We start from the raw sequence: 13,562 nt of genomic DNA, 5'->3' as shown, positions 1-13,562 counted from the left end.
TTATTTATTTATTTTATTTATTTATTTATTACAGCGTAGCTTATATCTATTTACAATGCATACATATATATATATATATATATATATATATAACTATCTTAACTAGACTAACATATAATTCTAACCTAGTTATATCTGACTTATCTTGTTTGGTTGATTTTCCGACAGGGTGGATAAATGATGTATATTGGAACGATTTTCCGTCATCCCTTGTCAAATTTGGTTTTGAGACAAACCGGTTTCGGCGTTGTGCCATCATCAGTGTCGATTTTCGTTCTGATCTGTTGTTGTCATTTGTCCTGTATTTATAGTTCGTAGGTATATGAGCAGGTATTGTCAAATTGATGCTTGTGTATATTTAGTTATGTGTATGTGCTGTGTGTTCGTTCAGAACCGAGGGTGGTTTACTAATCGATTTGTGTGGCTGACTGGGGTAGGTAGAAATCTGTGATTTTATTCGTTTGACCTTCTTTGTCGGTTTTTTGTTTTGGTGTGTTAATTGTTTTGTGTTTATTTGTTGTTGTATGTTTGTCTGTTGTACCTGTGTTATTAAGTCGTTTCCTGTAAACAATTTTTAAAGGCTCGAATATTGTGTCAGAAATTGTGTTTATCTGTTCGTTTATTATTCTACCGTCGAATGTTTTCTGTTTGTAGATTTCCATGTTTTCGAGTACGTTGAGACGTCGGCCCTTTTCTTGTATGTGAAGAACCCTAACTGTTTTATTAATGTTTGCTGGGGTACATTCATTCTCGACCATGTGATTCGCGAAGTTAGACTCGGGTATAATGTTTGGATTCCGTATTTTTTTGTTGTAATCTCTAATATGTTCTCTGAACCTCATTCTTATTTGCCGTCCTGTATGTCCTATGTAACCATGCTGGCATCCGCAGGTAAGCTTGTATACGCCGTGGCTGCTAAACGGATCCTCTGAGTTAATGTTAGTTCTTAGTTTTCGCCCTAGATTGTTCGATGTTTTGAATGCTGTGTTAATGTTGTATTTTTTAAAGAAGTTTGCCAATTTATATGTTGCTTTTCCAGTATATGTCATAGTCGTCCAGCTATTATTTTCCTTTTCATTATTTCTTTTTGGTTCTCCATTTGTCCTTCTGAGCTTATCTACTAGTGCTTTTTTATATCCGTTGTTTGCAGCGATATTATATATGACCTCAAGTTCTTTCTTATATGCCTCTTGTGTAAGAGGTGTTCTTTCAAGTCTATGTACCAAGTGCCTTAATGCTGCATTTTTATGATGTTGAGGGTGATTTGAGGTATTGTGTATTATTGTGTCGGTGGCCGTTGACTTTCTATATATGTCATAGTTAAATCTTTTGGCTTCTTTATCAATATTTATCATGAGGTCTAGATAGTTGATTCCTCCGTCTTTTTCGGTTTCCATTGTAGATTTTATATTGCCGTGCTGTTTGTTGAGGTACTCCAGTACGAGCTCTTCGTTATTAGTAGTTAAAACGCATATTATGTCATCCACGTATCTAGCATAAAATGACACGCCTAATTTGGACTTCAGCTCCTGTATGTACTTTTCTTCCAGATTTTGCATGAACACTTCCATAAGAATTGCTGACGTGGGGCTTCCCATTCCAAGACCGTTTGTTTGTCTATATATTTTATTGTTAAATTTAAAATAGTTTTGACGTAAAGTGGTTCTTAGCGTATTTGTGATTTGCATACTTTTCACTTTATTTTTTGTGTTATGAACTATTGTTGAGCTAACTATGTCCAAAGTCTCCGATAGTGGTATAGATGGGTATAAATCTTTTATGTCAAAAGATACCAATTTGCTGTTTCTTGTTAGCTCTACGGTCTCGAGTCTCTCTATTAGTTCTGTTGTGTTAGCTATAGCATATTCGTTCCTTAGCTCCAGAGTATCTATCAATATCGTTTTTAAATATTTGGACAGTTTGTAACATGGTGCCGATTTTAAATTAATGATGGGCCTCATTGGCGTGTCCGGCTTGTGGATTTTTGGTAGCGCAACCAGTGGAGGAGCCGAAGGGTTCATTTGGACCAATCTATGTGCCATGTTAGAATCTACTATATTTGTTGCATTTTTTATAGCAACTTTGATTTGTTTTTGGTATTCATCTGTGGGATCCTCTCTCATTCTACGACATTTCATTTCCTCTATGAGATCCTCGGTTTTGGATATATATTGCTCTTTTTCGATTAGCACAGTGGTGTTTCCTTTGTCCGCTTTCGTTGTGACAATATTGTTTTTCCTTAGTTTATGCCGTAGATTCTTTATTGTTTTCTCCTCTGTATTCGGTTTTTGTCCTTCTTGTGCTTTCACCTCCTTTTTTATGATTTCCCTGCACATGTGTCTTGCGTGCTCCTGTTCTTCCTGTGGTATCAATGATATTGCGATCTCCGCATCTACAATCGCTTACTCCGTTTTTCTTACTGTATTCTGGTCCATGATATTGTGCTTCAGGCCCTTTTCGAGAAGTTGTGCCTCTTCCTTGGTAATGGCCACTGTTGTGAGGTTAACGAACTTGTCATGAAACTGGTGAGTGTTTTGGTTTTGGTTACCCTCTCGTCGTCCTGCCAGCTTGTCCAATTTTCGGTTTTATTTTTTAGTAGTTCCTGATCGACCTCTGTCTTAATGCGGTCGAAACATTCCATTAATGCAGTCGTAGGTAGTTGTCCTGCCAATCTTAAATGGATAGATAATAACTCGGCATTTATCTCATCCTTCTTCGAGTATAAGCTTTCCAACTCATATTTTAAAAAATCCTTTTCCGCTTTTCTAACTGTCTTCCTGCTAGATTTGGTATTTGCCTTTATTGTTATATCTATGAACTACTGTATAGTGCTGACCTGTGGCAGACTTCCGAATCATGCCCACATTATTTTGATCCCAGTTATCTTTGTTATGAAGGCCATTTATGAATAAGCACGAAGGCGATATCCGAACGGCGATGCACTGATATGATCGAGTGATGCGTTGCAGCATGTTCTTCGGCGAATTTTATTGTATGCGCACTATGCGCACGAGAGCTTGAAAGGGAAAGTGCTTGGAAGACGTTTCATATCAGAATACTTAGCAGGCATACATTTATATTTATGCCATGGAAGCCTGCCTAAACAGTACTAAATTAGTAGTGTTTTACAATGAATATACAATTTTTATTTTAATCTACATATTGGCACTATATGATTTGATATCATTAGGTAGCTCGTTATAGCATTTTAATCCCTTATAATATAAGTTACATTTGTCTGCTTCGGTTTTATAAGCATGTAGGTTGAAGTTATTTTCACTACGAGCATTTACAGAATGCATATCTTTTACATATTTCATGTTACTCTTTAAGTACGCAGGCAAATTACCGTCTATTATGTTCGTAATAAATTTCATAGTAAAATAAAAAAAAGTTGCTGTCTAATGCTTAGCCAATTTAGAGCAGAGAGCATGTCTCTGAATGTCAAAGCGTTTTTTGAGAATGAATCTCATAGCTCGGTTCTGTTGCTTTTATAGATTGTATATCTGACTATCTCGCAATATGAAAAATATAGTCGGGCAGTAAATAAAATGTGCTTCCAGGTTCCTTGTGCAAAATATATTTTTTTATCTATTTTTCCCACTGTAAAATCAACGCGCTCATTGAAATAGAGTTTTTCGTCTATTTTTATTCCCAAATATTTGATGGTATTGACTTTTTCGATTAGTCCGTGGTTAATATTTAGTCGCGGTTTATTGAAATCGGTTTTGAATATTGGTGAATTGTTCTAATGTGGTATCGAAATCAAGATTTGGTTCCAATATTTTCTTGATATCAGCAGGTTTCCCGATAGTAGTCAAGTTATTGAATGCCGCATATGATGTATATAAGGACGTGACACTAGTTTTATGTCGATTATTCTTGCTCTTATTTTTTTGACGTCATGTTTAAGACACGTTTTCTCATCTTACGTTCTTCGTCGCATGTGATGTTCGTGCTTTGTGATCATGGCTTTGACCACCCTGTTTTTCCCGAGAGAAATATAGCACCATAAAACCATATGGAATGGTGTGAAAAGTTTTCTGGTGCAATTCCCCAGGATATTGCGTCTGCTGGGGTTTCCTTAGAATTGACGTGATTCCATTGATTTAGCAAACTTAGGTGTTGGATTTTGGATATTCGATTGGCCAAAAAGGTATGAAATGAAGTTGCCGATGAGTTGATCCAGGCTAAGACAATTTGGGAATCTGTCCAAAAAAAGCTTTGTGTATCTCGGAGCCGTAGATCCCGCTTTACCTTGTTAGTAAACTCTACTCTGCGCATAGCTCTAATCGTGGTAGGGTTTTTGCTTCTTTATTGGTGTTATCCTTTACTTAGAGCAGATAAATCTAGTTGTTATGGTACTATCGGTGTATGTTGACCGAATGTAGATTGCAAATCCATAGGCACGTTCGGATGCATCGACAAATGTATGAATTTCCGTTGAAATTGCCTTGTGATGATTCGCCACAAACTTATCTACCTTGATATCATTTAATGCTTCTATGTCGTTCCATTTTTTTTGAAGACTTTGGGGTAATTCGTCATCCCATGTGATTGGTAATTGCCACAGTTCTTGTAAAAATATTTTAGCCTTTGGGCCAAAAAGTCCTAATGGGTAGAAAATTTTCGAAAGTTTGAGCATACTACTCTTTTTGTGATGCGCCCTCCAGCAGACTGTCTCCTGTGCTCGTCCGCACAGCTGATCAGCCTTTGGTATCCATATCAAACCAAGTGTTTTGATCGAACAGTTTGATGAATCATCCAGATTCAGGTTGATTTCTTGATCTTATTGCGGTATTCTGCTTAGAAGTTGAGGATGATTTTAGCGCCATTTTGGAAGTTTAAACCTAGATTCCTTCAGGAGTGAGGTTGTTTGTCGTTGTGATTCTAGCGCAACAATTAGAATATTAGCGCCACTTAGACAATCGTCCACATAAAAATCATCACTTAAATTGGAGCTCCTAGAGGATATTTTGTAGAGTTTTGTGTGGTATTGAAGGCATTTTTTTGCCAGGTACGGTGCTGAAGAGGTTCCATAGGTTCCGGTTTTACGCCGATAATATTTTATATCTTGGTCCTTGTGATATCTCCAAATGATGAGTTGGAATAGTTGATCTGTATCCATGACTTGGATTTGTTGATAAATTTTTCCAATATCCGCTGTAAAGACGACATACTTATGCATTCGAAAACGCAACAGAATGGAAAACAGGTCACTCTGAACAGTTGGCCCAGCGTGAAGAATGTCATTAAGTGACGAGCCGATAGATGTCTTCGCCGATGCATCGAATACTGCTCGTGGTTTCGTGGTAGAGCTTTCCGGTTTCAACACACAGTGGTGAGGTAATACGTAGTGGGACTCTGGAGTGTCTTATTCTCGAATATCTTCCATATGGCCAAGGGACTCATACTCCTGCATAAACTTGTTATACTCTTGTCTAAGATGAGCGTTACTATCAAAACGTCTTTCTAGAGCTATAAATCGATTGAACGCTACTGCCTTTGAGCTCCCGAGGATTGACGGATTCTCCGAAAATGGTAGGTGAACGATAAATCGTCCTTCGTCATTCCTTCTTACATTCTGAATAAAGTGGCTCTCACATCTTTTGCCATTCAGCGACATTGTTTGTTCTGTATCGATTGTATCATTAATTTTCCTAAATTTTTCAATTAGTTGGTTTGTTGTTTGATCCCCCTGACTTAGGACTGCGCAAGTAGTCATGGTGGTACTACGTTCTTGGAGTTTTCCCGTAACGATCCAACCGAGTTGCGTCTTCCGTAAGATTGGTAATTCATTGCTGAGTTTTATCTGATGAGAGCACATGATTTGGTGGTAAAACTAAGCTCCAATCAATATGTCGATTTTACCAGTTCAGTTGAAGCACGGATCAGCCAGCTGAATTGTTTCCGGAATGTCTCAACTTGATGTGTCGAATGACGATGTGGGCTGTGGCGATACAATATTATGAAGAACAAACGCTTCAATTCGGGTGGATTAGCTGCCTGTAACTGATTGACTGACTCGCCCGGATATATTGCGAATCTTGCGGCCTATTCCTTCAATGCACAGCGTTGACTGTGATTAGCTCAATGACAGTTTATTCAGGACTCTCTCCGTTATTAAATTAACTTGCGACCCAGAGTCAAGTAGTGCTCCGAATATGCCGATGCGGCCATTGCTTCCCGTCACCTGTATCCTTGCTGTTGCTAGTAGTATGTAATGATTGTCGGATTGCGGCTGGTTTTCTTACGCTACGATTGGACTTGTTGAGCCTTTATTACTCCTAATTGTTCGTACCTTCTGGTGTCGTGTTTCTTCTGAGATGCTTGGTGGCTTACATATTGAAGTCTCCAAACGTAGCAATGTACTATGCTTCTTCATGCACTTGGAGCAGGAGCATCTCGTGCATTCCTTGCTCCGATTGTCCGTCCTAAAGTTGACACACAACCGCTTCTTTTGGGTCCATTGTAATCTTTCATTCAGTGACATTTTCAAAAATTTGTCACAGTAATATATGGGATGGCCTACTGATGCACAAACCTTACAAGCAGTGGTCGAGGCAATTGCCGTTGTTTTGACCTTGTCCTTTACCGAGCCAGTTTTGACGGTCCTTCCACGAGTTTCCAATGCTTGGAAGCGATGTTCTATGAATCTTAGCAGCTCACTTACGTTTATGAGCCTCTTGTTATCATTAAGAGATTGTTCAAACAGTGTTTCAGTGGAATGACCCAATTTTATTAATAATAAGTGCACTATTATGGCATCCCATTGGTCCACTGGAATCCCCTGTGCCTTTAACCCATGAATGCATTCCTTGGCAAGGTCATGTAGGCACTTGAGGGCTTTCGCTGTTTCGTGCTTTATCTTTGAATGAGATAGTAAGTTGTTCATTAGTGTCGTCACAATGAGCCCATTGTTGTCGCATCTGTTTAGTAACAGGTTCCATGCGATTTCATAATTTTCAGTGGAAATCGGCAAGTGTCTTATCAGATTTTTTGGCTCGTCCGACAAGTACGTTGCCAGATAAAACATTTTTTGGACCTGGCTCATTGGTGAATTGTGTATCATCTGAACATAGAGGTCCTTGAAAGCTACCCAATTGAGATAGCTTCCGTTGAATTTTGGGATCTAGATTTTTGGCAGCCGTAATAGGTGTTGTTCATTTGCGTTGTGGTTGGGTAACCTACTTGTGATGTTATTACCGGTGTGCTGCTGTAATTCAGAGAGGATGTTGTGCGCTCGGTCTTCTAATTCATAGTAGACATCCTGTGTATAGCCGTCGATATCTTCACTAGTGGTCGATTGCCATAATACATCGTGTTGATATAAAAATCATGCAGATATTTGGTAATAAGCGCTAATTTTGTAGTGTAGTGTGACTCAGGATGATCTTAATTGGCCTTATCCTTACTTTCGACTTAAGGTACGTATTAAGTCCTTCTGATTTCGAATAACCTTATTCAGCGTGTCATCACGTGGTTCCCGCTCCCTTTCCTTATATGCACCTTCTTGGCCTTCCTTCCGTTGAATATCTGTTGATTTCAAAGTTCGCAGCATTTCGGACTCAAATAGTTCCCTGTATTTTATCGTCATACCTGAAATGCGTAGATACTGATCTGTGACATCTTATTCGATTGTCCGTGCTCTCAAATTTCGACAACGCATTTTCAAGGCGTTGAAGACGTTCTTCATAATACCCTTGAGTTTTTCTTGAACTCAGGTCTTTCTTGAAATTCCGAATAACGGTCTCGATCTCGTCTGCCGTATTCTGCTGGGCAGCGGCAAGCTCTTCGAAAGTGGTCATGACGTTGGTCAGAATGGAAAATTGATGGGGTTATAGCGCGAATTTGTGCCGTTCTATAGGTTCCTTTCCTAATACGACCCTGTGTCTTGTTACAGGATAATTGTATTCGTTGATGTTGGTGCCAATGTGAAGCAGCAACTTGGTCATGAAAGCCTTTGATGACGGTGGTGCGTCTTCTTGTGTGATCCTGACTCTTGTTTGCAGGATCACGTCGGGGTCACCAAAAGGGTAAGAAATGTAAGCGTAAGCATAATACACTACCAGTAATAATAAGTAAAAACCAATAAAATTAAATTCCGCAATCACATGCATAAAATAGTAAAATATTGTGACGAATATTAGTGACACTAAGTGATACTCACATCACTAATCTGATACTAAGTAAATAAAGCCACAACAACAATAAAGCAAGCAGTCACTTGTATCAACATAAACGAAACAACAATGATGTCTACACATATGTACGTACACGCAGCGGAGAGAAACGCACAATCACATGCATATATCTTATCTGAGATGCCCACAAAAGTAGGCAATCATTTGTGCAAGTATCACTCAGATATACACGCGCATATGAGAAGCTATAACGTGCATCTGTAGTTGTAGCTGGTAACTAAGTTAAATTCTAGAAACGCCTAGAAGTATGCGAACGAGGAAATCGAAGAGTATAAAAGAGCGCAGCTGAGGCATGACAATCAGTTTGATTTAAGCGCGCTATCTGTCGAGAAGTAGAGATGTTATTGTAGTCTAATAAACACCATTTTGCATTATTAAAAATTGAAGTTATTTATTCAATAGTTTAGTGATTCGAACGTTAGCAAAAGGTTGCAAATAAGCAGAATTACACTAAATTCGTGTCAGAAGAGGAATTGTTGAATAAATTCCGAAGATTTTGAATACAACGTGGACATGGCAAAGTTGAGTGAATTGAGGATCCAGCAACTGAAGAAGGAGTTGGAGAGCCGTGGATTGAAAACAACCGGCAATAAACTCGAACTTCAGGCACGGTTACGAGACGCTATGGAGACGGAAGGAATTAATGTGGACGATGATGTCTTTAATCCTGATGGGGACCACACAACCACAAAAATTGAAGAGAAAAATGAAACATCACAGGCAGTTACCAGCACAGACTTGAACGTGATATTGGCTGCAGTATCTGCACAAACATCAACAGTGGCACCCCAACTGTAATCGCAGGAGAACCGTATAACGGCCAAGATTGAAGCACAGGAAACACAAATTTCATCACAGCTGGAAGAACAAAAGACATATATGGACTCTCAACTGGAATCACAGGAGATACGACAAGAAGCACGTTTTTCTGAAATGTCGTCACAAATAACATCGAAGATTGAAACACAGGAAACGCGTATTTCAGAAATGTCGACACAGATTACATCCAAGATGGAAGCACAAGAGGAGCGCTTATCATTGCAGGTGTCCAGACCCGGCGAGAGGGGGGAGGGGGTTCCCCCGGGCCCGGGGTTTCTGAGGAGGCCCGAGATTTAGAGGTACTAGACTTGTTTAATTAACGAGCCTTTAGTGGTTCCATGTGCAATTTTAAGCCGAATTTCAAAAGAAACGAAATCTGCATTTCGTTTCAATACTATAGTGAAGTGTGAAAAATAATTAGAAAAGTCCTTTTCCTTAAAATTTGAGACATCCTCAAAAAAATTTACCGAGCTTTCTTCACAGTCTTTCAGGCACTAGGTGGTCGGCTAAAATTGAGGCAATCAGTCCTCTCGGTTCTAGGGGTAACACAAGCACTAAACGTATTACTTAAGCTAAATTTGACTGCACGAGCATACGGCGATATTACCGGCATTCTCAAGTACATCAACAAGTTCGAATGTATATTGCTGTCTTCAATTTGGTTCAAAATACTGACCACCATTAATGAAAGAAACGTCGTACTCCAAGCTAGAGATGCCACCATAGAGGTTGAGGTCCGACATCTGGTTCGCCCCACAAATTCATAAAGCAAAAATTCTGAAACACATTTTTTTAGAAAACATTAGTTAGTACCCTTTTTTCAGAAAGCCAAAATTCAGAAGTAAAAATTCAGAAACAAAAATTCAGAAATCAATATTCAGAAGTCAAATTTCAGAAGTCAGAATTCAGAAAATAATCAGGCAGCTTGCGAATACAACAAAGAATAAAAGACTGTGTGAACTTCAAAGAAGACGTGGCCAATATCAACTGTGCTTACTTCACAGTCCGTACAAATAATTCTATCAAAGGGTTGCACAACGTCATTTGAAGTGCGTTTGGGACACACGCTAACATATTTAATTTCATAAATAAAATAAAAAACTAAGATGCAATAACAGAAACAAAACTGCAACAATTTTCATCTGGAGGCGAGGCATATCGGAAACACTAGATAAAATAAAAACACTTCGTTTTTTAATATTGTGAATTCATTTAAAATTTTAGATTTTACTACTTTTATTTTATACATAATTCCTTCCAAATAAATGAACGTGTCTGAATTTTGAGAAAATTTTTATGTTTTTTTTTGTTGTCTGATTACTTTCTGAATTTTGAGTTCTGAATTTTCAATTCTGAAATTTGACTTCTGAGATTGGACTTCTGAGTTTTGATCTCTGAATTTTGTCTTTCTGAAAAAAGGGTACTGACTAATGTTTTCTGAAAATATGTGTTCCTGAATTTTTGTTTTCTGAATTTATGGGGGGCACCCCGGCATCTATATGTCTTATTAGTTGATTTGAAGTTGATCAGGAACCAATGGGAAACAAGTTTAAACGAATGCAAAACAGTTGCTATTAAATTGAACATCTCGCCAAAGTTTCCGGTCATTCGAGAAATAAAACCCAAAAGACGTTTTGAAGATATTGGAAATGAGATGATTACGGCCGATCCAGAGTCTGATTTTAAAAACAATACATTCTTGATGATCGTCGATTCGGTAATCACTGGCATTACTGAACGATTTGCAGCTATGAGAAATTTGAACGAGACGTTTTCCTTTTTGTGGTAATTTGAAGACATTGATGAAACTACGGTTCGGGCGATTGCAGCAAATTGTGTCGAAAAATACAAGTCGGACGTTTCCCAAAGCTAAGAATGCGAAATAATTCACTTGAAACACATTTACGAAGCAAGTTTTGATAAAGGTCTGTCACCATTGGAATTTCTAATTCCATCTATGTTCATCCTGTATACAATTTTCCCCAACTTTTCTGTTGATTTACGTATTTTTGCACTATACCTGTCACTGTAGCTAGCGCAGAACGTTCCTTCAGCGTTCTTTCAAGAATCAAAAACTTTCATAGAGCGTGTTCATCTCAAGAGCGAGTTTCAGCACTTGCCACGCTTTGTGTTGAATCCGTTTTGGCAAGACAGTTAAATTTTGATATTATTATAAAAAATTTGCAGCGCAAAAAGCAAGAAAAGCCACTCTTTGATATCCGAACCGTCTATATTAAATAATTAAAATTTATTTAGTTGATGTGGCAAAAATTTTTTTTTTTGATGTAATCCATCAATAGTGATTCATGGATGAGACGTAATTAATTCAAATTAATCAAATGTATTAGTGGATCTTTTTTATAGGGGGCCAGTAAATTGTTTAGTTCCGGGCCCGGATTTTCTCTCTACGGCCCTGCAGGTGGCACAAATGTCTTCGCAGTTAGAAGCATAGAATACAAAAATTGTACAGCTCAAGGACAAAATGGATGCCGAGATAGAAGCTTTGAGAGGTCGTATGCAGGAGTTGCAATAAAACGCCCAGCAGTTTCAGCGAGTAATCCAAAGGTAAAGACACCATCCTTTGACGGTTCTGCTCCTTTCCAGGTCTTTAGGCTGCAATTTGAGAAGACCGCAGCAGTGAACAACTGGAATACTGAAGATAAAGTTGCAGCTCTATTCGTAACTTTGAAGGGGCCAGCAGCCGAAATCCCACAGACGATTCCCGAAGGAGAGCAGAACAACTATGAAGCATTGATGGCCGCTGTCGAGCGACGTTACGAAAGCGAACACAGGAAACAGATATATCAAATAGAATTGCAAAACCGTTACCATAAAGCTAATGAGACTTTGCAAGAGTTTGGTTCGGATGTTGAAAGGCTGGCACATTTAGCGAATGCGGACGCACCCGTGGAATACACCGAAAAGGTAAAAATTCAGAGCTTTATTAATGGAATACCGGATGTCGAAATGAAGCGAGCGACATACGCAAACCTACATTCGCAGAAACGGTATCACATGCTCTGATTCAGGAAACAGCGTCGCTTCTGGGTAAGCCAGTTTTCAAAGCATGCCGGAAGAAGAAAGGCCACAGTGGGTAGACGCAATTTTGGAAGCTTTAAAAGGAACGCAACAGAAGAATAATGGTGCAATCAAATGTTTTGAGTGTGGAAAACCAGGGCACATTGCACGTCATTGCAGTACCGGTCCTGGTAGTTCCAACTTGGCTGGCCGTAAACGTAAAGCTGGAGGAGATAAGCAAGAGCGAGTCAGATGTTAATATCGAAAACTTACCCCAACTATTGAATGTCCTGTGATATCTATCTCGCAAATTGGAAGAAACTCGAGCAGTCTTACCGTCAGAGGAAATGTGGATGGCAAGGAGCGTGTACTGACTGTAGATAAGGGCGCATCTCATTCCTTAATCCGATCAGACTTGGCCAACAGGAAAGTAAAACCATTACCTTGAGCAAGGTTTCGTACGGTTACTGGCGAATATAACCAAGTTCAAGGAGAAGTGATCTGTGAAGTTTTAGTTGGGAAGTTCATGGTTCTACACAAATGCGGTGTGGCGGAGATTGTTGATGAAGTCATATTGGGAGTGGACTTCTCAGTTGACCATGACATCAGGATCGATATGCAGAAAAGGGTTATGCGCTATAAGAACCAGAATATACCACTTAATCACTTAACTTCAGTTCGGAGAAAGGGTTCAGCAGTAAACGAGTGCTGGTGGAGGAGATTCAACAGAGACCACAAAAGTCAAAGAAAGTAAATCGGGCAAAGGTTGATGGAATGAATGGGCCAAACAAATCGAAGCGAAGGTATCTGCGAGAAAATTACTGGGATTGACAAACCCTAATGGACGCACTAAAATGACTGAAAGAATTTTCCAGAAAGAATGCAAGGGTGGTTTCAAGCCAGCGCGCACTACTGTTGTGTAACGTCAACACGATACTGATTATGCGAAGCCAATCCGTCAAACGCAAACCCTACCAAGTAGTTCATTGGCCAAACAACAGAGTGTGAGGGAACGGCCCAGGATAATTAGTAGTAGGATGAAACGCAGGTACGACAAGAACAATAATTCGGAAGGTTTCTTGGAGGGAGATTTGGTACTGATATACAACCCTCACCGGCGGAAAAGTGTTCCATCCGAATTTTGGTGAAGTTGGGAAAGCCCGTGCAGAGTTGTGAAGAGGATCAGTGATGCCATCTACCGCATACAAACAATTGGAAAACCACGAAATAGAAGGGTGGTTCATTTTTAGAGGCTAGCAGCGGTTAGATCGTGAGATTTGTCGAGACGATCAGACTTAGGTGGAGGGCAGTGTGAGGAATATTACTGCCACTAAGTGATACTCACATCACTAATCTGATACTAAGTAAATAAAGCCACAACAACAATAAAACAAGCAGTCACTTGTATCAATCATTATGTCTACAAATTTGTACGTACACACAGCGGAGAGAAGCGCAAAAACACATGCATTTATCTTATCTGAGATGCTCACAAAAGTAGGCATATACACGCGCATATGA

At 39.1% G+C, this 13,562-nt stretch overlaps 1 protein-coding gene across 3 annotated transcripts in view; it reads left to right on the top strand.

Moving 5' to 3' along the window:
• Nucleotides 1-13,562, top strand: part of LOC137244369 (putative sodium-coupled neutral amino acid transporter 11) — a 506,082-nt gene that overhangs the window by 491,205 nt on the left and 1,315 nt on the right. The gene's annotated exons all lie outside the window — the stretch shown is intronic.

The sequence above is a fragment of the Eurosta solidaginis genome, chromosome 3, assembly GCF_040869045.1.
Source record: "Eurosta solidaginis isolate ZX-2024a chromosome 3, ASM4086904v1, whole genome shotgun sequence".
Lineage (NCBI taxonomy): Eukaryota > Metazoa > Arthropoda > Insecta > Diptera > Tephritidae > Eurosta > Eurosta solidaginis.
The sequence above is the reverse complement of the archived record's forward strand: the minus strand, read 5'-3'. Positions and strand labels throughout refer to the sequence as shown.